Source organism: Abramis brama, assembly GCF_963993115.1.
Source record: "Abramis brama genome assembly, chromosome: 3".
NCBI classification, from domain to species: domain Eukaryota; kingdom Metazoa; phylum Chordata; class Actinopteri; order Cypriniformes; family Leuciscidae; genus Abramis; species Abramis brama.
Window position 1 is genome coordinate 8,659,848 of NC_139965.1, and position 25,087 is coordinate 8,684,934.

The following is a 25,087-nucleotide window of genomic DNA, read 5'->3' on the forward strand; positions in this document are numbered from 1 at the left end:
TGAAAAGTTTAGTAGATTATTCGCGCTAAATGAATGGTTAATATCATGGTGCAATGAGCAGAAACTGCTCTTTGTAAATAATTGGAATCTGTTTTGGGAGCGTCCTAGGCTTTACCGTGCTGATGGCTTACACCCAAGCAGATTCGGATCGGATCTTCTGTCAGATAACATCTCCAAAATGTTAAATACCTTTTGACTAGTAACCAAAAGTCCAAATCATAGTCTCTGCTGCACCAAATTAACTGATATAAATAGTGTTGAACATTGCATAGAAACTGTGTCTATCCCTCGTTTAGTGAGATCAAATAATAAATCTACTGCAGGATCTAGAAAAAATCTAATTGTTATTAAACCAGAAAATGTTGCTATTAGTAATCAAAAACAATTTCTAAAGCTAGGTCTTCTAAACATTAGATCACTCACACCTAAGGCAGTTATTGTAAATGAAATAGTCACAGATAATAGCTTCGATGTACTTTGCCTTACTGAAACTTGGCTTAAACCTAATGATTATTTCGGTCTAAATGAGTCTACTCCATCAGGATACTCCTATAAGCACGAACCCCGTCTGATTGGTCGTGGCGGCGGTGTTGCAGCGGTCTATAGAGATATTCTCAATGTTACTCAGAAAACGGGTTATAAGTTTATTTAATTTGAAATACTTTTACTAAATGTTACGCTTTTAGATGTTAGAAAAAAATCCATATTATCTCTAGCCTTGGCTACCGTATATAGACCGCCTGGGCCTTACGCTGATTTCCTAAAAGAGTTTGCAGATTTTCTCTCAGATCTATTGGTCAATGTAGATAAAGCATTAATTGTTGGAGATTTTAACATACACGTAGATAATTCAAATGATGCGTTAGGGGCTGCGTTTATAGATTTATTAAATTCCTTTGGGGTCAAGCAAAACGTCACCGGACCAACTCATCGTCTTAATCACACACTCGATTTAATTATATCATATGGAACCGATCCAACCGATATAGATATCATTCCACAAAGTGATGATGTCACTGACCATTACTTGGTAACTTGCATATTACGTACTGCTGTAATATGTCATGCGGCGCCGCGTTATCGACCAGGCAGAACAATCCTTCCATCCACCATAGATAATTTCTCAAATTGCTTATCGAATCTGTCTCAGCTGCTGCCTGAACCCAAACAAACAGATGAACTAGAAGAACTAACTAGCACTATGAGCACCATTCTCTCTAGAACATTGGATGTTGTTGCACCCATTAGATTAAAAAAGGTCAGAGAGAAAATTAAAGCACCATGGTACAATAATACTACGCATGTTCTAAAGAGAGAAACCCGTAATTTAGAGCGTAAATGGAAACAAACTAATTTAGAGGTCTTTAGAATCGCATGGAAAGACAGTATGTCACGTTATAAAAAGGCCCTAAAAGCGGCCAGGGCTGAGCACCTCCGCAAACTAATAGAAAACAACCAAAACAATCCTAGGTTTTTATTTAACACCGTGGCTAGACTAACAAATAAACAGACGTCACCCGAACAAAATATCCCGTTACAGTTTAGTAGTAATGATTTCATGAACTTCTTCACTGAGAAAATAGAAAACATCAGAACCACAATTGTAAACGTTCAATCCTCAATCGCACCTTATAATTCAGCCTCAATTATCCCCCCGCAAGAACAATTACAGTGCTTTACAACTATAGAACAAAAAGAGTTAAATAAACTTATCACTTCATCTAAAACAACAACATGTTTATTAGATCCTATACCAACTAAACTACTGAAGGAAGTGTTACCTATAGTGGAAGAGCCTCTCCTCAATATTATTAACTCGTCTTTATCTTTAGGTCATGTTCCAAGAACATTTAAACTGGCAGTTATAAAACCTCTCATTAAGAAACCACAATTAGATCATAATAATCTAGCAAATTATAGACCCATTTCAAATCTACCTTTTATGTCTAAAATACTAGAAAAAGTTGTGTCCACTCAACTGGGCTCTTTCTTGCAAGAAAATGATATCTATGAAAAGTTTCAGTCAGGATTCAGACCGCATCATAGCACTGAAACTGCGCTCGTTAAAATCACAAATGATTTACTCTTAGCTTCTGACCAAGGCTGCATCTCAATACTAGTTTTACTTGATCTAAGTGCTGCGTTCGATACTATAGATCATACAATACTCTTAGATCGACTACAAAATTATACTGGTGTTCAAGGACAAGCATTAAGCTGGTTTAGATCATACTTATCTGACCGCTACCATTTTGTCTATTTAAATGGAGAAAAATCGATCATAATTCCAGTAAACTATGGAGTGCCGCAGGGATCTGTGTTGGGCCCTCTGTTATTCTCAATATATATGATACCACTTGGAAATATTATAAGGAAACATGGAATTAGTTTCCATTGTTATGCTGATGACACTCAAATATATATTTCATCACGGCCGGATGAAAATGCTAAATTATCCAAATTGACAGAGTGTGTTAAAGATATAAAAGATTGGATGACGCGTAATTTTCTTTTATTAAATCCAGACAAGACAGAGGTAATACTTATCGGTTCAAAAAACCGCCCACAGAACCTCTCACAATACAACTTTGACATCGTAGGATGTCCTGTTACTTTATCCTCTACACTAAAAGACCTGGGTGTTATACTCGATTGTAACCTGTCTTTTGAAAATCATATTTCGTATGTTACAAAAACAGCCTTTTTCCACCTTAGAAACATTGCTAAGCTACGTAATATGCTATCAGTTTCTGATGCAGAAAAGTTAGTTCATGCATTCATGACCTCGAGACTAAATTACTGTAATGCTTTATTAGCCGGTTGTCCTGCATCCTCAATAAACAATCTACAGTTAGTCCAAAATGCAGCCGCTAGAGTTCTTACTAGATCAAGAAAATATGATCATATAACACCGATTTTATCATCACTACATTGGCTACCTATAAAGTTCCGTATTAATTATAAGGTATTGCTACTGACTTATAAAGCCCTAAACGGCTTAGCTCCAGTCTATTTAACGGATCTTCTATCACCCTATAATCCATCGCGCTCTTTAAGATCAATAAATTCAAGGCTTTTGGTCATACCTAGGATATCCAGATCCACCAAAGGAGGGAGAGCATTTTCACATTTGGCTCCAAAACTCTGGAATAGCCTTCCTGATACTGTTCGTTGCTCGGACTCACTCTCCCAGTTTAAAACTAGATTAAAGACGCATCTTTTCAGCCAGGCATTCATATAATATTGTTCATCTCACAGTTTCAAACAACAATCCGGCCTCTAGTTCATAAATGCCAGAGGAGAACTGGCCCCCGACTGAGCCTGGGTTCTCCCAAGGTTTTTTTTCTCCATTAGGTCACCTGATGGAGTTTTAGGACACCATTAGGTCACTTGATGGAGTTTTTCGGTTCCTTGCCACTGTTGCCTTTGGCTTGCTCAGTTGGGGATATTTTGGGGATATTTAATTTTATTCTATCAATCAATAAATTCCACTAGAAACAAACTTTGTTGTATTATTTTATTTTAATACTGTGAAGCTGCTTTGATACAATCTGTATTGTGAAAAGCGCTATACAAATATACTTGATTTGATTTGATTTGATTTACTGAGTTCAATCAAGCGCATCACAGCTGGATCCACATGCACAAACAACAGCTTCTTCTTTGCTACTTTTTAAGCTGTTGAACTGCACTAGACTTTCATAAATATTCACATACAACATTTAAATCTCACTCTACAACAATTCCTCACACAAAGCATCACATCCTGAAGATTTGGATTACAGCCCAGTAATAAAATACAGTGTCTTTTATGAGAGCATATTAATAAAATGATGCTCCATGATTAACAAAATTAATGAAATATTGCATGATTATGGCTAAATTATGACATAGATTTTAATCAATTCAATGTTTTAAACTGTAGTGTTGTTTAAATGTAATCTTTGAAATGCCAAGTCACAACAGATGAAACATTATCATTTCAAATTAAGTAAATTGTAAATCAGTCAAGTCAACTGCATTAAAGTGCACTTAATATGCCCAAGGTCACAAGCCTGATTTGGAGCAGATGATCACTGGATTGATCGTGCTGAATTACACATTCTTGGCCCGAATTACCCTCCTCCATCCCCAGCTCCTCCTCTCGCCCAGTCAGGATTTGGCATTCTGATTCCCCCTGAATCAGAATAAATTCTCGAATTATGTTGTACTTTAAAATCTTGAATTAAATATATTTGCAAACTTTCATGTTGGTTCTGTTCTGTTTACCCCAAGGGGGGTTATTGCTGCTCTCACTGCTCTTATCATTGCTAGGCTGCATGGATGCGGAGGGAATTCTCGCCCAGAACAGAACCATACCGCCAATCCTAACTGTATGCTAATTGTCAATCGACAGTAATGGTCCTGACAGAAATGACAAAAGGTTGAGAATAAAACTCAATCACCACCTTCTTTACCACACACTCTCTTAAAAGGAAGATAGTTCATCCAAAAAATGAAAAATTCCTGATTATTTACTCACACCAAAGCCATCAAATATGTATATGTATATTCTTGCCTCAGCAGAAGAGAAGTTAGTTTTGGAGGAAAAAGACAAAGATTGTGTTTCCACGTGAATGGCGCCCAACCTGGGCCATTTTTGACAGTAAAAAATCCATATTTAGGGCTTCAAACACCTAGCTGGCGAATAAGGGTCTTCTCTAATGAAAAGATTCACCATTTTCAGAAAAAAATAAAATATATATACACTTTTTAAAAATTCTGAATGAAAATGAAATTAAATTAAATGTATGTTTCATTCAAAAGCCGGAGGATAATCTCTCCCAGAAAATACAAAACGGACTCATACATTTATGAAGTTCCAGGAAGTCCCTCATATGGACAAATTAATCCAACAAACACACGATTGCGACTATATACTGTTTGTGCTTGTATATTGTTTTTCAAGCAACATCGGTTTATTTTCATATCAGTAAATTATAAACAATGCAGTGAACATTTCTACAGATAAGATTAGTGAAAAGCATAAAGACACATAAACACACCAGATATGCAAAGAGATTCTTAAAACACACATATATTGTGTTAATATTTTAGACATCTAAAGAATAGTAATCATTGGTGTTAGACAACTTTGATAAGATCACATTATGTCATGACATTTAACAGAGAAATCAAACACATTTTTAAAACACAATTAGTAGATTCACTCAGAAATTACTAAAGATCAAATCAAACAAATGAAAGTGAATAAGAAAAAATAATGAGCAATGAAAACAGTGAATGTAAGTAAACACACAAACATTGCCGTCTTCTCACTCCTCAGATCTGCTGCAGATGAAGTTGAGTTTGTGAGTCTCAGGAAGGCTGATCCAGCGCTGATCTCCTCCAGACTGAACTGCTCCTTTTCTCTTCGTAAGGCTGCAGTTTTCCGGTGTCGTTCCGTTCCCTGGAGCCCAGTTCTGATAGCACACGATCTCTCCGCTCAACCAGAGCCACATGTTCATTTGGCAGTAGTTGTGTAAACCCAACCACACCGCCTCAGTAGACGCACGTTTAACCACATTCATCACACGACGCTGAATCTCGACTGAAAGAACCGAGACCAGATCCGTATAATTCTGTCTGCAGTATCTCAGAGCTTCAGGCCACGTCAGATTCTCTTTGATCAGAATCAGTTTATCTGGACACAAAACAAACCACAAGCAAAAACTAGAGAGAGACTGATCAAAAACAACATGCAGAACAAACACTGTGGAGGAATCTGTCATGTCAGACATGTAGCGTGAACTTTAAGATATCTGGAGGTGATGGATGGATTGTGTGTGTTTGTGAGGATCTGCTCACCTTCATGACACACAAAAGGAAATTGGAGGTTGCAAGAGTCGGCATGCAATTGACCCAGAGCGTTCGGTCCGATCACTGTACAGTTTTTAAGTTTTCCTTTAATATCAGGTTCATTAGTATTCCAGTCTCTGAATGAGGAGTCACTCTGATCTGACCACTGCCATGGGTCTCTGACTCTGAACAGACCGATCCAGACATCATCAGATCTGTGACTATCATTGATGAACTTCTGAATCTGTTGATTCTCATTCTGGTTCCTCACACTGACCAGATCAGTGTGATTCTGTCTGCAGTAACTCTGAGCGCCTCTCCAGTTCTTCGTCTAATTGACAAAGACGAGTCCTGTGTTCACTTTAAGAAAAACACATGGAAACAGATTTATGAATCAGTTTCTTTATTATTCTTATGCTGGTTTATGGTTTTTAATGTGAATAAGAGCAGTGAAGCATCAGAAACACGTGTCATTCAAAGACTGGATGATATATTAAATATTCACAAAATATGTATGATGATTTTGCTGTTATAATATGAAGTAACATTTGTGAATTTTCCTGATAATTTTATTGCAAATTTACATTTTTCCATTATGTTTTTTTACGTTTCTCTAGAATACTGGATTCAGACACACAGAGCTGAATGAGAGAAACATCAAACAGATGAAGATGTTAAACTGCATATTAATGTTTGTTAACTTAAAAAAAAAAAAAAAAAAAAAATTGTATATATTTTAGGCTATTCAAATGATTATTGTTCCAATATTGATAATAATGTTACTGTTTATCTTTATTATTTTTTTTTTAAATTGCAATGGAGTCCGTGTGAGTTCCCTTAAAGTTCTAAGAATGAGGTTTTTACGGGTTAGTGTTGAGATCCTGAATCAGCAGCTCAAGGTGTTCAGATTGTTTATCACATGCTTTGTGTAAAGTTATTGTATTTCTATTATATGTTGACATTATTTGCATTCATTAATTCATTACAATTTATTTATAATTTACAGTATATATTGTTGCTGAAAAATAATAAATCTGCTCTCTAATGGCAGATTCCCAGAGTTATCAACAACAGAAGATCAACATGTTCAATATTGGTATATTTTCTATCCAGAAGTGTGACAAATATCCACAGTCTCCTCTATATTTATGAGCACATTAAAAATAGCAGCATTTAGTATTACATTAATTTTGTACAGTATATTGTGCATCTTTTTTTATAAATGAATGTTTATTGTGATTGTATGGAGCTGCACTTACTGTTAGATGAACTGCAGATGAAAGTCAGGTTGATACTACATGGCCAATCTTCCCATTGTCCATTTCTCATTAAAGCACACTCATCTCTGCCATCAGGTTGTCCAGATCCCCAGTTCAGATAGAGCGCAGGTTCACCTGAAGACCACTGCCATTTATCAACACTCGTCCTCTGCAGCCCAATCCAGATATTCTGAACACCTCCATCATTCACACTCTTCTTCAGCTCGTTCATGTCGTTCATGTTGTCAACGGTGGCCAGATCTGTGTAATTCTCTCTGCAGAATCTCTGAGCTTCAGTCCAGTTCTTCAACACGTTTATAAAGTGATACTGACGCTGAACACATTCAGATACGGAGCAGAGAGCTGTGAAAGAGAGCGTTTGATTTAATGCTTTTCATAACAGGGTCAAACCTGATAAAACTATAAACCATAAATAATACAACAAACACACTCACCAATGAGAAGAAGAATCAAATATAGAGTTTGGTCCATTTCTGAGGAAAAACACATTGAAAAACTCAGACATCAAACATTCCCTGATTCATTTTGGAGTAAAAAATGACAAATTAAGTTAGTATCTAAACAGCCGCATGAATTCACTGAACATAATTATTGAGACAATATTAACATCTGAAAGTGTAATTGTGTTTGAAGAATGAACATGTTCTTACTTTAGAGGTCGTGTGTTTCTGTCCTGAGTCTGATGTTTCTGTCTGCAGATTTAAACTACGTGATTATTATATCTGCTCTCATCCCTCATTCAGCTCATCACGTCATTTGTTTATTTCTCTGAAAACCCGTATTTCATATTTTACTTCCTCTTTATTTGTGTGTTTCTGCAACTCTTTCCCCTTATTTGCATCTTGATGCCTGTCAGTCTGTATCCGTCTATGTTTATATGGACCTTATCAGAAAATTATACACATACGAACATTCATAATTTACATTTGAACATTAATAACTAAACAGTTTCTCTAATGTTATTGCTGGACTGTATAACTCATGTTACATCCCTGTTCAATTTGACATGTTTGTGTTTCTCTGTTTTTGGTCACTTTTTATCTGTTTGTGTGTGAAGTGAACAACCCACTAATGATGTGATTGATGAGGGTTGAGTTCATTAGTGAAGGTGGGGGGGGGGGGGGGGGGGTTGAGGCATTGAGGGATAGAAAAGGACAATATTAAAGCTACAATATGTAAGATTTTTGTAATAAAATATCTAAAAATCACTTGCACAGTGTGATATATTTTCTGCAGTTGTGTACTTACAATATCCCAAAAGTTCCCAAAGATTTCCAACGCGTGCCGTTTCCGAGATGCCGAGAGCTTCACGTCCGCGACTAACTTCGACTTGACAGAGACGCCGCTCTTGCATGTACTTTATTAGACAGGTGAGCAAATGTACATAAAACTAATCAATGTCATACAGTGTGTGCAGAATTATTAGGCATGTTGATTTTCTGATCATATTTTTTTTCCAGGCACATTTTACCAATTCCAAACCACATTAATCGTAACAACTACTATTAATTTTTTATTTAATAATTTATAAGTGAAATATAATTGTTCATGACTGGAAAGTCCATTTCTAATGTTAGTAAAGGTTGTTGGACTCTCATTATCTCACTGAAATAATATCATCATCTTCTGCTGCTGCTGTTTCAGAATAAACGTGTCTTTATTTCCTCCGTCTAAATACTTGATTGTGATTGGCTGGAATGCAGACATTAAAACATATTTTAAAAAAAAGTCATATCTGTCTCTTTGTGAAAATTCTTATTTTGTTTAATTTCATACTCCTGCTTTTACGGTTTTCTTTTCTTCTTTTTTTCGTGTTTATAAAGCATGAAAACATTTGCATGTTAACACATTCTCATCACTCATTTGTTTATGTCCACATTTAGACGTTCAGGCTGGACAATATTTACATCTCTGACGGGAAACATGAGAAACAGTGTGTTATTGTTCTAGTCATATTTCATTCAGTCGTATTAATTTAGTTTCACTGAAACAACAGGAAAGTTACACTATAACTTTGTCCCAATTCAGAGCTGAATCCTTCAAAGTCCAAGAAGCTCGAAGTGAGTGTTGGCTGCGTCCGAAACTTAGGCAGTGACTTGTTGCCTCGCTGCGCAATCAGGCAATGACTTGCAGGCAGACACGAAGGTACCTCACAAAACTGATTTCAGACACACTTCTGATGCAGCGATTACAGCAAAATCTACAGCAAAAGAGAGCGAGCTTCAGTGAAAACTAAGTGAATATTTAATGACTATAATAGTAATGTCTCGCTAGAAAAACTCATGAGTGGAAAACATTTATCAAAAATATACATTTACACAAACTGACCACCGACCACAACTTTCAGACGCCATCTTTATTATTCTAGCTCAACTGTCACAGAATGGAAAGCACAGAATTATGGGATATCAAAGACAGCAAATGACCTCAGACAAGACCATGGCCTGGTGAAATAACTACCTAATGTTAATTTAATCTAGTTGACAACAATACATTTACTTAGATTATTTCTCATATTTCATTTCATATTTGAAAGCAGAGATGGAATGACTCTCTAACATCACCTCATCCAGAGGGACGAACCACGGCCTAGTTGCAGAAGAGGAAATAAATAACGCCAGTTAACATTTGGTTTTTTGGTTTTCAAGGGAGGCACTATACTCAGCATGCACATTTTTCTCCAGAATCATCCTCCTAAATCAACAGAAAAGGGAAACTTGTGAGAAATGTTAACACAAGAATGCAAACTTATAGATTAAAAAACTATTGCTACGTATGAAATAATTTACCTGAGTACAAGTAGAAGTACTGAAAAATAACATAACTCAAGTAAGAGTAAATAAGTTGTTTGCTGAAAAACTACCCCAGACAGCATGTAACCATTGAAACAATGTTGAGTCAGTGTTGATGCGTCAACGCTGATTACATTGAAATAACCTTAGAAAGTGATGTTGTTTTACCATCACTCTTGCACCCTCAGTTAATATTGAAATAATGTTCAGATTTCAACCACAAATCAATAGTGTTAATATTGCTTCAACATTAAAAAGTGATGTTGTTTCAACATCACTTTTGCACCCTCGGTTAATATTGAAATAATGTTCAGATTTCAATCACAAATCAATGGTGTTAATATTGCTTCAACATTACAAAGTGATGTTGTTTCAATGTCACTTTTGCACCCTCGGTTAATATTGAAATAATGTTCAGATTTCAATCACAATTCAATGGTGTTAATATTGCTTCAACATTACAAAGTGATGTTGTTTCAATGTCACTTTTGCACCCTCAGTTAATGCTGAAGCAATGTTGAGATTTCAACCAAAAATCAACGGTAATAGTATTGATTCAACATTACAAAGTGATTTTTTATCAACATCACTTTTGCACCCTCAGTTAATGTTGAATCAACATTACACTATGATTGATTCTACATCACCGATGCTGAATCAATACTGAAATTAACACAAATAATCAATGGTAATATTGAATCAACGTTACACTAAGATGTTGAATCTACATTACTACTATTGAATCAACACTGAAATTAACTTAAATAAATCAATGGTAATATTGTTGAATCAACGTTACACTATGATGTTGAATCTACATCACTGCTGTTGAATCAACTCTGAAATTAACTAAAATAAATCGATGGTAATATTGTTGAATCAACGTTACACTATGATGTTGAATCTACGTCACTGCTGTTGAATCAACACTGAAATAAACAGAAATAATCTTTGGTAATATGTTTTGATCAATGTTACTATCATACTTGCCAACCTTGAGACCTCAGAATTCGGGAGATATTTAAAAGTACCGGGGGGGGGGGGGGGGGGGGGGGGGGGGGGGGGGGGTTGTGTGTCATACACACACAAACGCAATGGAAAATGTAATTCATTTATTTGACAAATTCAATTCCTTAAGGCCTCTCCTCAGGAGGTTAGACCCTAATTTGTTTGCTACTGTAAATGAAAAGAAAAGACAAGAAATAGCTAGATCTTATCAATAAACATTTATTAATTCATAGCCTAATGCAAAAAATTACATAACTCTCAAAACATTATAATTATGACATTTCATTTTTAAATTTTCATGTAAGTCTAAAAGCTAAATAAATAGCTGTTCTTGCCTTTCATTTCAGACGTCTGCTTCCAGGGGCCGTTCACATATCGCGTCTTTTTCACGCTCAAGCAAGGTCTTTATTATTTTAACTGTAGGCGGGCGGCCGCGGTGAGCACGCTCATAATGGAAGCAACGTGGTGCGCTAGTTTTTCCAGGCGGGTTTTTCCTTCTCATCTCCAGAAATATATCTAATAGTAAAGCTAATGCGAGGGCTAGAAATCAATTAATCCTTTGCTGATACTTCTTCGTCGTCATCATGGAGATCGCAGTTTGGTTGCATAGCAACGACAGACGCCATGGCAGCGCAAGCGTTTGGTCTGAAACGGCTGGTGTAGCAATATTGTTGTCTGGTGGGTGGAAATCGGGAGAAATTCGGGAGAAAGGTCGGTCCGGGAGATTTTCGGGAGGGGCTTTGAAATTCGGGAGTCTCCCGGAAAAATCGGGAGGGTTGGCATGTATGGTTACTATGTGATGTTGATTTTAAATACATTTTGTTGAAAAACTGAAAATACAACTGAAAAGGAATGTCAACCAATGTTGCCATCTGATGTACAAAGTTAATGTTGAAACAACATTAATATTTCAACTACACTTCAATGATGCGTCAACAAATTCCTGACCAAAAATTTGGCAAAAACCTTTTAAAATATAAATGACACATTTCCAGCAGTTGAGTTAATTTATTTTATTCAATCAAACAATGACAAAAATATATTAAAAGATCATTCTTTAAAAAAGAAAGGGGGAGAAATAGGACAAAAGCATTTCAACCTTTAAAATAAAATTGGCTTCAGAAGTCTGATGTCATAACTACAGGTGGTCCAATGGTTCAGGTCTTTAAAAATCTGTCATACATCAGACTACTGCCTCTTTTCCTCTGGGTTCTCTGAAATCTGAAAAAGAAAGCATGATGTTACTCGAGAACAAGTCAATTCAGTTGCCACATTCAAGAATGTTAATATACTAAACACAATACGATTCGCTTTTTAAAAAAAGTTGCTGAACACAAAATATTCTAACTATGATTAAAGTATCGTTAAATTCTGATTATTTCATTTATTTATTTTTTTAAATTATTAATGCTTCAATATAAAAAAAATCACTACGGCAGGGGTGTCCGATTTTATCTCCAGCCCTAATTAAACACACCTGAAGCAGCTAATCAAGCTAATCAAGGTCATTGGGATCAATGAAAACTTCCAGGCAGGCGTTGGAGCTAAACTCTTCATGAAGAGGAACAAACACTTATGAGCTATAGCCATTAACAGTGACTACGTTTACATGCAGCCAATAACCCGTTCAAAACCGGGATATTAGCAATAACCCGGTCGCGCACGGCCATGTAAACACCGGCAAAAACCCGGATATGCTCATATCCCGGTTTTTAAAAACCCGGATATTATACCGGATATTATACCAAAGAACTTTGGTTTTTACAATGAAAATTTCTTTAAAGGGATGGTTCAGCCCGAAATGAAAATTCTGTCATCATTTACTCACCCTCAAGTTGTTCCAAACCTGTATGAGTTTCTTTCTTCTGTTGAACACAAAAGAAGATATTTTAAAGAATGTTGGTAACCAGAAAGTTGACGATGACCATTGATTTCCATAGTAGAAAATAAATACCATGGAAGTCAATGGCTACCATCAACTGTCTTGATGCCAACATTCTTCACTCTATCTTCTTTTGTGTTCAACAGAAGAAAGAAACTCATACAGGTTTGGAACAACTTGAGGATGAGTAAATAATGACAGAATTTTCATTTCGGGATGAACTATCCCTTTGAAGCTGCAGATTCACCTTATGTAGAACTAATGCTGCCTTCACGTGCTATGGAAAAGATGATATTTTCCACTTGTGAACTGGTATTTACCAGTGTGTTGTGTTCAAGTGCTTTTGTTGTCGTAATGTAGTACCCGCAAGGTCTGTGTCAGTAGAGTATCTTTTTTTATCTTTGCAAAAAAAAAAAGTAAATGTGGTGCTTTCTGATGATTAAAACATAATTAATAATTAAAAAACATAAAACATGACATAAAATGATTAAATTTGAACCAAGGAAATTGCGGCGAAGTTGAAAATTGAGTGTTAACGCATTATATTACAATCGTTAATGACACAACATTGTATAGGCTACAAAAACTATCCGCTAACAGTATTCGCGACTCTTGCGTTGCTCTCCGCCATTTTGAAAAGGTCAAAGGTTATCTCAGCTCGGCAACTCGTGCATCAAAATATTCTACGAGCTGCCCAGTGGAAAATACCACATGAGGGGGTGTTCATGTGCATTTTCCATGTCGGCTTTTGGTATTTACCATAATTACCATAGCACGTGAAGGCACCATTAATCTCTTCAAATATCACAAAATAAAATAGCCATGTCAGTCACTTTCTTAATAAACACAAGATATTTTTTGTTATTGTGTTTCAGTGGAAATTTCTCAAATTTAATACAGATTCAGGTCTATGAATGATTACCTGATTAAGCAGTGATAAGGCACAGGATATTATCAAGTCCCAGGTCAGGTGATTATGCTGTCGACAACAACTCGGTGCATAATCAATTTCAGCATTATCAGGAGGGTGCTTCTTTTTTTTATTGTCCATCTTTATCGGCCTTCATTCCTACTAAAGGAGCAATGTGCTCTGCATGCAAGCACTGATGGATGCAAGACATGGGCTATGTTTGCAGTGTAACTTTCTTGCTTATGTTCATGTCTCCTGCACTTCAAGAAATGTGTTAAATGATGTTAGAACTTTATTCAGGAAATTCGTAATAAACTTTACTAAAGTAATGTGCATTTTTTAAGTATGTAGATGCACCATTGTTTGAAACTGTGCTAGAGAAGTGATGTAAGTATGTCAGGTGCTTCAACAAACAAGACTTCTGTATAGGATGCACCTATGTTTTCTCTCTAACGAGTAAGCATTACACTACTGAGAAGTGCACATGAGAAGTGCACATGCAAAACCAAAATGGGCGTTTACCAATCAGTGGCCAATTTCAAACTACAATAAATGTTTTTCAACCATTTTTCAACAGACTTGCTAAACCACCCCACCCCTAAACCAAGCCCCCAATGGATTAGAGCAAATCAGGTAAAGCGGTTGAAAATGCCCATTGTGGTTTGAAAACACCCCACTGATAAAGAAACACCCACTAGTGTTCTGCAGAGATAACTGCCTGTATGATCTTGTGCTCATCAACTACAAATCACTGTTAGTTCAATGTCACTGTCTCCACCCATGTGTGCTGTTGGCTTTCATCAAAATTTCAATGCTGATCCAACACACTTTAAACACTGAAATGTCAATCTCAACCAAAATTATGGTTTGGATCAAAACTCAACATTGTATCAATGTTCCCATGCTATCTGTGCGATTTATTTCAACACTTTACTTACTTGGAAAATTAATGTATGTTAGTAGATTTAGCAACAATAAATAAAATGCAAGTAAAAAGCATGCTAAAAACAGAAATACATTATATGCACCATTGTTTGAAACTCGGAGAGTTCATGCATGTCAAACACACAAGACTTCCGTATAGGATGCACCTTGTGTTTTCTCTCTAATAAGGAAGCATCAATTAACTACTGAGAAGCCCACATGCAAAACCAAAATGGGCGTATACCAATTAGTGGCAACTTTTAGTGCAAACTACAATTGGTTTTTCAATAGACTTGCTAAAATCATGAGGGCCCACCCTTAAACCAACCCCCCAGTGTGTTAGAGCAAATGAGGTAACACCATTGAAAGTGCCCATCATGAACTGAAACGCCCCACTGATTGGGAAACACCCAGTAGTGTTTTGCACAGATACATGCCTGCAAGATCTTGTGCTCATAAACTAAGACTCACTGTTAGTTCAATGTCACTGTCTTCACCCATGTGTGCTGTTCACTTTCATCAACATTTCAATGCTGATCCAACACACTTTAAACATTGAAATTTTGATGTCAACCAAAATGATGGTTTGGATCAAAACTCAATATTGAATCAATGTTACCATGCTGTCTGGGACTCGAGTTACTACGTTACAAAGTAGGGGTGAGCGGGGCACAAACTAACGTGGGGTTAGTTGTAACACATGGTTGAAAACTTTCCACATGCCAGTGTGACCTTTGCTTTTTTTATCTGACCCGGTTTGTCCCACCCTTCCTCAGCACACACACTCGTGGATGATATCAGCATTTATTGTCCTGCACACAGAGCAGTGAAAGAGAGACGATAGTAAGTCGTAGTGTTGTTAAAGCTCGACCCACCGCAGTTCTCTTTAGCTCTGCTGCTCTCAATGTAACAGTAAACACTCATTCACATTATATTGTACTTAACAAAACAGTAAACAAAAATAAAACAAATCTGAAATGTAATAATCTTTCCAGGAAAATTACAGACTTTGTAAACAATTCAATGTTCTCATTTCCTTCTTAAACTTTGTGATGGTATAAAACTGATTACACAGCTTACATCATCCACTTTATGTTACTCTTGAATGTATGAAATTAATGGAAATAACATCTGGTAGGGGAGACCGGGGACAGTTGCAACACTTTTTGCATTTCTCTCAGTTACTCAGAGACTATTTGAGCTAGACCAACCAAATTTGTATATATTAAACTTGCATCTGTCTGCTAATTACCCATACCATTTAAAGATGATTATATATGACATATCGTTCACAGTATTTATTTGAATGGAAGAAGTCAGATGTTGCAACTGACCTCGACCCAGGGACGGTTGCAACACGTTAAAAAATACCTTAAATTTCTCTAATTAATTTTAGCTTTTTGTCTCAATGAGCATATAATTCTGAAAATATAAACTGTTTTAGGCCTACTATAATATTATAGTATTATTTATTTCAATAATATTATTGTATTATTGTAGATTCAGTGTGCAGGTGTTACAGATGCTATTCAATCTCTCCATATTTCTGTGTCAGACAGGAAGAATTGAACAATTTGTAATGCAACAAACCTTTATTAAACATGCAATTTATAACTTGTTGCAACTGTCCCAAACCCCATCAGCCATGACAGAACATCATAGGCCTGCTAGACACACTGACTTTTACACATGCTAACCATGTCACTTAGAAGTCAACAAAACAATAATTCAAACTAAGTAAGTTTTGATTAATTCATACAAAATGTCAGGACAGTATGACAAAAAATATATCTCATGAAAAAATTTACTTTCATACCTCCAAAACAAGTTTTGTTCAATAAATGCAGCAGCAGATGTTGAATATGTCTACCGTTTTCTTGGTGGGGGGAGGGTCTAACTGTGCATGTACAGTATGAGTGTCATCACTCTAGCTTGTTTCTGATTGGAGAAAAATTACATGTTGCAACTGTCCCCGGTCTCCCCTACTTTAAGTAAAACCATGAATTAAGTGCTTTATAAAACACAGTTCGTACCAAATATTTCTTAACAATACAGAAAACACAACTACATGAACAGAATAAATTCTAAAACACTATATGATAAAACATTTACCTGCACACAGAGCAGTGAAAGAGAGACGATAGTAAGTCGTAATGTTGTTTAAGCTCCACCTATTCAAAATACATTTCACCTCATTAGAAAGAACATGGAAAATGGCGCAGATAGAAAGATCGTAGAGTGCATCCAAACGGACATAAAACGATCAAAATACTCATAAATATAAACAAAAAACACTCTCCACAAATCAATCAGTGTCTACTGTGAGCAATTATTTTATAAAGTGTCAAACATTTTATATGAAATTATATATTTGTATCTTTTAGTGTGGAGCGACCACAGAAAGGACTCTCCCACAGCCGTTCTCTTTAGCTCTGACACAGCGGCCCATAGACATAATAAATACATAGACGCCCTATAGGCCTTTTTCACGGAGGTCAGAACACACATCCGGTTCAGCGTTTGTTGTGTAAAGCGACTTCCGGTCGAAACAACAATGGCTGAAGCAACAACGAGGTGTCACTGTAGCGTCGCTTATTGCACAAATAATGAGCAGTGACAACCATATTTGAGTTTTCATGCTTTTCCAAGCGATGACTGTCTGACAAAGAAGTGGATGCTAGCATGCTATTCAACCCATAGAAGGCCCAATGTTTAAGATCCCTAGAGCTAGCACATTTGTTTGTAGCCGGCGCTTTATCGACGCTAATTACACTGCCGCTACTGGTCATAAGCAAATTCCTGTCCCGATTTATGTTGAACAACTGGGAAGAAACTTCACGAGAGTCGGTTTACAACAGAGTAAGAGTTCAAACCATACTTGACACTTTTCCTATCCCTTCCTCTGATACTGTGACGCATTGCTGCCACATACTATTTTTCCACTCAATTATCTCGTAATAACGAGATGTTATGTCGTTTTAACGTCAACTTTTCTCGTAATAACGAGATGTTATGTCGTTAAAACTACATTTTCTTGGCCTTGTAAGTACATGTACACAATATGCCTTTATCCACATAAAATGTATATAGCCTATTACACCTTTATCACACTTCTACGTTCAGAAAGCATAAGCAAATAGCAGCCCCCAATCAGAGGCAAACCTACACTAAATGGGGGCCCCAGGCAAAATTAATCAGTGAGGCCTTTTTTTTATATATATATATTTTATAGCAGTTATTTTTTACAACATTGTGTTCTTATTTTGTTTAATTAACAAAATGTCAATCTTCGTATTTATAAGAGAAGATACAATACAATACAAAAATCTTCAAGATACAGCCTACAATCTTCATATGTATAACGCATTGTCACCTTATAAACAGTCCTTTGTGTGGTGGAATAAGCAATGCTATATAGAAATATATGGTTGGCATCTTAATTATTTTATTAGTAATTATGCTAACTCAACTAATTAAATGTAAAGAGCTGGATACTAATTACTAATTAAATGATGTCAACTATTAAATGTATGTCATGATTCTGCCTTCGTGTCCTAGATCTTTCTTGTCTTGAGGCAGGATCATGACAGAACCATGTTTTGTGTGTAAGCACATGGCCATTTGTTTGGCTGTGTGCTTGCATTGTCTCGTCATGTAACCCCGCCCCCTTGTTATCTCATCTTGTTATCATTATTGTATCATCGCCGTCACCTGTTTCCCTCATTAGTTTCTCCCTATTTAATCCCCTTGTGTTTGCTGTCTTGTGCCGGTTCATTGTGATTCTCAGTGTGTGTAAACCTTCCTGTGAGTATCCTGTAAAGAACTCTGTCTTGTAAAGTCCTGATCTTGTAGCTGCTGTTAGTTTATTGTCTAGTTATCAGTTTAATCTTAGTCTAGTGTAGTTTGTCTTTGTTTTTGCCCCATCGTGGGTTTTGTTTTCCCTGTTTTGTCTTAATAAATCTGTGTGTATTGCATACCGTCTGCGATTGGGTTCATCTCTCTGCAATCCCATGACAATGTAGGCTATTGATTAGAGTTGGCATAGACTAATACTGGGTGAATCCTGGAAAGCTGTAATTACAGGATTATATATAATATATATACAGTACATATTTAAATAGTTGTTGTCCATTTCTGTAGTATACTCACTCAAAGCCTTTGATGGCAGCATTCAGCGTCATGAGCCACTCTCCACAAGATAAACACACATCTGTTCATCTGACCCTGAAACATCCAAGCAAGATTCACATAACCTCTGTGATTTATGAGCTCAACACTACATTTACATGTTGAGGCTGTTTTAACTTTTTATCCAACATAAATGTTCCTCAAGTTATCAACAGTAATGGACAAATAAAATAGATAACTTATGTTTAGTTACTTTATAGATTTGTTCTACATAATAGCACACATTCATCACTCAGATGTCTATTTCATGTTGTGATGTGCTCTTCTGCAATACTTACTGAAGATTTTCCTGTCAGGTGTAAATAGACATTTAAAATAAGCGTATTTAAGATGTATATGGTTTATTTTAAATAACTTTAAATTTCAATAAATATATAAATAAATAAATAATAAACTTCTTTTCAATAAATAGAAGTAACTTACGTGTCCTTACTGGAGCTCCCCTGTTAGCTATACATAATAAAACGTGTTTTACAGCAAAATCACAACTATACTATACTGTGTAACGTCTTTACACCTTCAACAATTCAACAGTTTACAGTAGTTCAACACATGCGTTTTTAACACAAGGAACCGTGTTAACTCACATTTGAAAGCACCCGCGTCGCCGATCTCTGCGATGTTTGATAATGACGTATCCTCTCGCGTGGCCTCCTGCTGGGATAGAAGAGTATCCATCAGTCGAGCACTCGAAAATCTGTCCTGAAGCAGTAAACCATCCGGGAACTTCGCCTACTCTTTTATGAATACTGATGTTTCGACCGTACTGCTTCCTTCACATACTGTTTTCAACTACTATATAGTAGGAAAGTAGGCATATTCGAACGCACTTAAGTAATTCTCGCCTACTCTTTTGGATTCGTACATACTTTTTCGCTCGCCTACTCTTTTTCCCATAAATAGTAGGGAAGTATGCGGTTTCGAACGCAGCCATGATATTGCTTGTTTCTGCATCTTCTTCGCATGTGTTTTGATCTGGAAATTCTTACTCTAAGATGTGTAATAGCTCCCCCTACAGTATAACAGTGAAAACATGGAAACCCGGAAAATTCCGTCAATGGCAAGGAAGGAGTGAAGGTCGGGTATGAAATAATCATTTTGTGCTAAACATAAAACAACGTTTTTGTGTCAAAAACAGCAGCTCAAATAAACTTGTACAACCAGCAATCAGCAATCTCTTGACTGATTCTTCAGCATCACAAAATGGTCATTAAATTACAAAATCCAACACGCATTAAATTATTTATAATTCATAAATATTGAGGTTGCATGGCTGTGTCCCAATTTATATGCCGTCAATCTTTGAATGAAGTCTTTGAAGGGTTGAAGCATCACTGTGTTAGGGGTTAAAAGTTTAGGACCCAGGGACCAGATGTTTGAAAGAAGACCCGGAGTCAGAATTATAAAAAATTGAAGAAAAGTTTTACTGAAGATAGTTTGCAGTTTCATCAGCAGAAGTCAGCTTCAAGACTCACACAGGAGTTCGTAGGCCGCCCCGCTTACAGTTACAAAGATCACAGCAGTTACACCATTTCCAAGGCCTAAGCTACGTCATTGCTTACAGGTTGAATGATTCTCATTGGCTAAGAAATAGATAAACATAGTAATTTTCCACACATATACAGATAGACTGAAGCATATCTCCATAGATTATGCCGCTGACACTCGGACCCTGAAGTTAGGCACGTCGTGACCTTCCAGGTCGCAGATTTGGGTTGCTGGGTGCCAACATGTCTCGAACAACAACTCAGTCAATCTCTAACAATGCCAGTGGTTCCTTAACCTGTAAGCAAGACGACTAACACACACACCCAACACACATCTTTTCCAAGGTTGGATTTGGCCAGACTCTAACTATAAACTGGAGTCTCGTCTCAAAACATCAAGATAACAAGTTCTTTCTCTCAAGGATAGGAAACTTTAGTCTAAATGGAAAGTAAGGCTTTAACTGAGAAATGGTCCATTAAACTATTGGCTTCAATGACCCCTATGTGTTTTAACACGTTGAGGACCTTTCTCAAACACAAAACAAGTCCCTATTTAATTTCTGGAAATATCAAATACTGACATTAAAGAATACATGAAAAAACCATTTCAGTAATCACACTGGTAACTTCAATAACAAAATAAAAATCTTCAGAGAAGTAATTCAACTCATGTGATATTTAGAAGGAAAAATATTGATTAATACCTTGATTATAATCACTCATTACATTGAAGCAGCAGTGGATTCCAATCCACCCCCTTCAACTGAGGCACGAAGTCCGTCCCATTTTAAAGGCTCCTTTGAATAAGGCCTACAGATGCGTCTTTCTTTCCACGGGCCGTGAAGGACAGAACGAGTGGATCCTTCACAGACTATCCCAAGATTCATTGCACACCGGTGACTAGTGGATTCTTTCAAAGAAAAGGTCAGGTTGTGCTTTTGTGGCAACCAATGATTCAGGTTCAAATATCAATATTGTGTTTTAAATGACTTAAATAGCTTGTAGTTAATGTTAAAAGACATAGACTTTATTAAAAACTAAAAATGTTGTTAAAATAACAGGCTAAGTTTTGTGATGTCACAGATCTGAGCCACTGTACTTCCTCTGTTGCATTTGTTATGTGATGAGAGTTAAAACTTGCGCTAACATTTAATTTTGTTTAGGAAGCAAAGAGCAGATGCTCAGTTTATTAAAGTGCCCCTATTATGCTATTTTAAAGGAACACACCGACTTTTTGGGACTTTAGCTTATTCACCGTATCCCCCAGAGTTAGATAAGTCCATACATACCCTTCTCATCTCCGTGCGTGCCGTAACTCTGTCTGACGCACCCACCGCTAGCCTAGCTTAGCACAAAGACTGGAGGTAAACAGCTCCAGCTAGCATACTGCTCCCAATAAGTGACAAAATAATGACAACATGTACATGTTGTGATTTGTATAGTCACAGCGTGTACAAATAACAAGGTCACATGAGACACAACCATCTTCTAACCGTATACATACTGGGCGGAGTGATCCAAAGCAGCTTCGTAATAAACACAGTTTTAGGTAAATAGTGGCCCGCAACTGATTAGCAGAAGTATTTCAGTAAGACAGTGATAACATGAGTTAGCCAGTTAGCAGGAGACCTACACAATATAAAACTCAAAACTAAGTATTTTGAACACCATCTTTCAAGAGCAAGCGGTTTGCGAATCCTGCATTGAACTCCGAGATTTGAGAAGCAGACGTCAATAAAATAAAGGGAACACAGCAAAAGTTTAGGATTATACTGCTGTCATATCATGGTAAAGATGAATTTTAACCACTGATTCTTCACATGCTCGTCCTTGGGCAGTGAAAAAAACCTGGCTTTACCTTCACATTATAGAGCACAGCGTCTTCTCGTCATGATGCTCTCCAGTATCCACAGGAATCAGCTGCAGGTTTGAGGTTCAAGTTTTCCCTGGTGTCTGCGCGCACACAGTAAGTGGGCTACACTGTTAATTATTTGACTGTAAATTTACAATAAATTGCAGTTACCAGTTGCATGACTTTCACAGTAAGTTACTGTAACATTACATTACAGTAAATAACTGTGAAATGACAGCTGTTTACTGTGACTTCACAATAATTATGCCGTCATATTACTGTGATTTAACAGTAAGCTGCTGTAGAATTACTGTATTTAACTGAATATCTACATTACTGTGATTTAGCATAAATGATGGACCAAACAAAACTGATAAAAACAATGGTTTAACTCTTATTTTTTAGAAGAAAAATACATTTTAATAACAGGAATAAACACTGGGTAACATAAATGAACACTGGGTAACATGAATGTCTGTCAATATGTGTGTGCATGTGTTTACTATGTGATAATGGTACTTGAAAAATACAATTTAATAACAGGAATAAACACTGGGTAATAGGAATGTGTGTCAATATGTGTGTGCATGTGTTTATTATATGATAATGGTACTTCACAACGTAGGAGCTGAACAGAGAAAGAAGGAGAGAGAGACGAGAGAGTGAGAGAGGGAAGAAAAGACAAAAAGGTGGGAAAAGAGAGGGTTGCAGGTGTCTCGCTCCTTCCCTTGCAGCTGGCACCTGCATAGTATGGGTTCTGTCCACCATCTACAAAAGATAAGAAAGACAAAAAGTTTAAGTTACTCTGTGGTGGACTGGCTACCTGTAAGTACTCTCTGAACTCTCATTAGAGTATCAGTAGACTGCTTGTTTGCAAGGAACTTCCGGCGGTGGCGCGGTACTGCTGCGACCCGGACTCTTGTTTCACGCCGTAGCTTTTTTGTGATTTTAATGTTGTTTTGTGTTTTTAAGAGTGATACGGTCGGGGATTTTAGACGTTTAAAAACCCTGTGGAAGTGTGTATATGTATAGTCGACACAATGACGACCTTGGAAAAACTTTTATTGGTACTTTTCATTGCGGAACTCCTCCGGCCATGCCAAACCAAAGGAAACAGTCTGGCGCTGTCATACACCAGAGTTGAGCTGCTGGCCCTTCGTGCTGCGGGAGACCATCCACCGCCCGACCTCATCGAGGATATACGGTCCTCGGACCCGAGGAAACGAATTCGGAGAAGAGGAAAGAGAGGAGGTATCCGACAGCGTCTCCGAAGGAGAGGTAATGAATACCGCGAGTCATCTATAATGGTGTTCACGGAGACATGGCTGCGTCCCGATGTTCCTGACTCACTGTGTGAGGTAAAGGGTTTCTCTTTCATTCGCTCCGACAGGAGTGAGACGTCGGGTAATGATAAATGGTGCAGGCAACATACATTGCGAAAAAGTATTTGTACTCCCGACGTCGAATTAATGTGCTTGAGCCTAAGACCCCTGTATCTGCCCAGAGAGTTTGGCAACATCATCCTCTGCAGTGTGTATGTCCCTCCAAGTGGGAACGCCGCAAACGCTGCGGCACACATTACTGACTGTGTACATCAACAGTTACTGCGCACTCCGGAGGCCGCGGTTGTTATTCTAGGGGATTTTAATCACTGCAAACTGGAATTGTCACTCCCGGGATTTTCACAGTACGTTAAATGTGGTACAAGAGAGGATAGAATCCTTGATAAGTGTTATTGTAATGTGAAGAATGCTTATGTGAGCAGGGCTAAACCCCCGTTGTCAAATTCGGACCACAATGTAGTACATCTCATTCCTACTTACAAAATTGTTTTTAAAAGCAGTAAACCATACACCAAGACTGTTAAGGTGGACGAGTGACAGCATAGAGTCCCTTAAAGGCTGCTTTCTCTCGACAGAGTATTTTTCATGAACTGGACGTGGATAAAGCGGCAGAGACGGTTACGGATTTTATAAAATTTTGTGTGGACAATGTTATACCTCAAAAAGAAATAATTATGTATCCTAATAATAAACCATAACTAAGGAGGTTAAAGACTGTATCAACTGTAAGAAATTGGCATTTAAGAACCAGGACAGAGCACAACTGAAAATCGTGCAAGCTGAGCTAAATCATTTGCTCAGGAAAGCCAGGAGGAGACATAAAGAACTAATCGAACAGAGTTTTAGAGAAAAGAAATCAAAAAATGTATGGGACACGATGAAGGCAATCACGAATATGACACCGGCTCAAAAACGTATCAGCACTTCAGATGACCTGCAAAGAGCTAATGAACTGAATGACTTTTATCTGAGATTTGAAACTCGGGAATATTTTAGAGACAATTTCTGTCACAGAGCAGGATGTAAGGCTGGTGATAGAACCCGAGGCGGTAAGATTACATTTTAAAAACTTATGTACTAAGAAGGCAACAGGACTGGATGGAATAGACGCATTTTTGTTAAAGACGTGCAGATGAGCTGACACCTGCATGGTTTCCAATCTTTCAAAAATCAGTAGATTCGCACGTCATACCCACTCTGTGGAAGAAATCAGTAATTACACCGGTACCTAAAAAACCATGCCCAAAGGTGAATAATGATTTCAGGCCTGTGGCGTTAACTTCTATTGTTATGAAATGTTTTGAGAGGATAATGGTGTCATTTCTTAAACAAGATGTTGGTGCGTTTTTGGATCCGTTTCAGTTTGCTTATAGGCAGGGGCGCGGCATAGACGATGCTATCAATAGCATTTCACACCTGGTCAGTAAACACCTCGAAGACCCCAAAGCCTACGCACGTATTTTATTTGTTGATTTTAGTTCGGCTTTTAACACTCTACAGCCTTATATGCTTATTCAGAAACTGAAACACATGAATGTTAATTATTTTATTCTTAACTGGTATTTTTCATTTTTAACAAACCG

At 37.1% G+C, this 25,087-nt stretch overlaps 1 pseudogene across 1 annotated transcript; it reads right to left on the minus strand.

Annotated features, from left to right (window-relative positions):
- Positions 1-5,309: 5,309 nt before the first annotated feature.
- LOC311079883 (C-type mannose receptor 2-like) lies at positions 5,310-7,589 on the minus strand (annotated as a pseudogene). The gene is made up of 4 exons: positions 7,553-7,589; positions 7,098-7,460; positions 5,848-6,198; positions 5,310-5,683 (listed from the first exon to the last, which is right to left on the minus strand). The product of its transcript is annotated as a C-type mannose receptor 2-like (transcript).
- Positions 7,590-25,087: the final 17,498 nt, after the last annotated feature.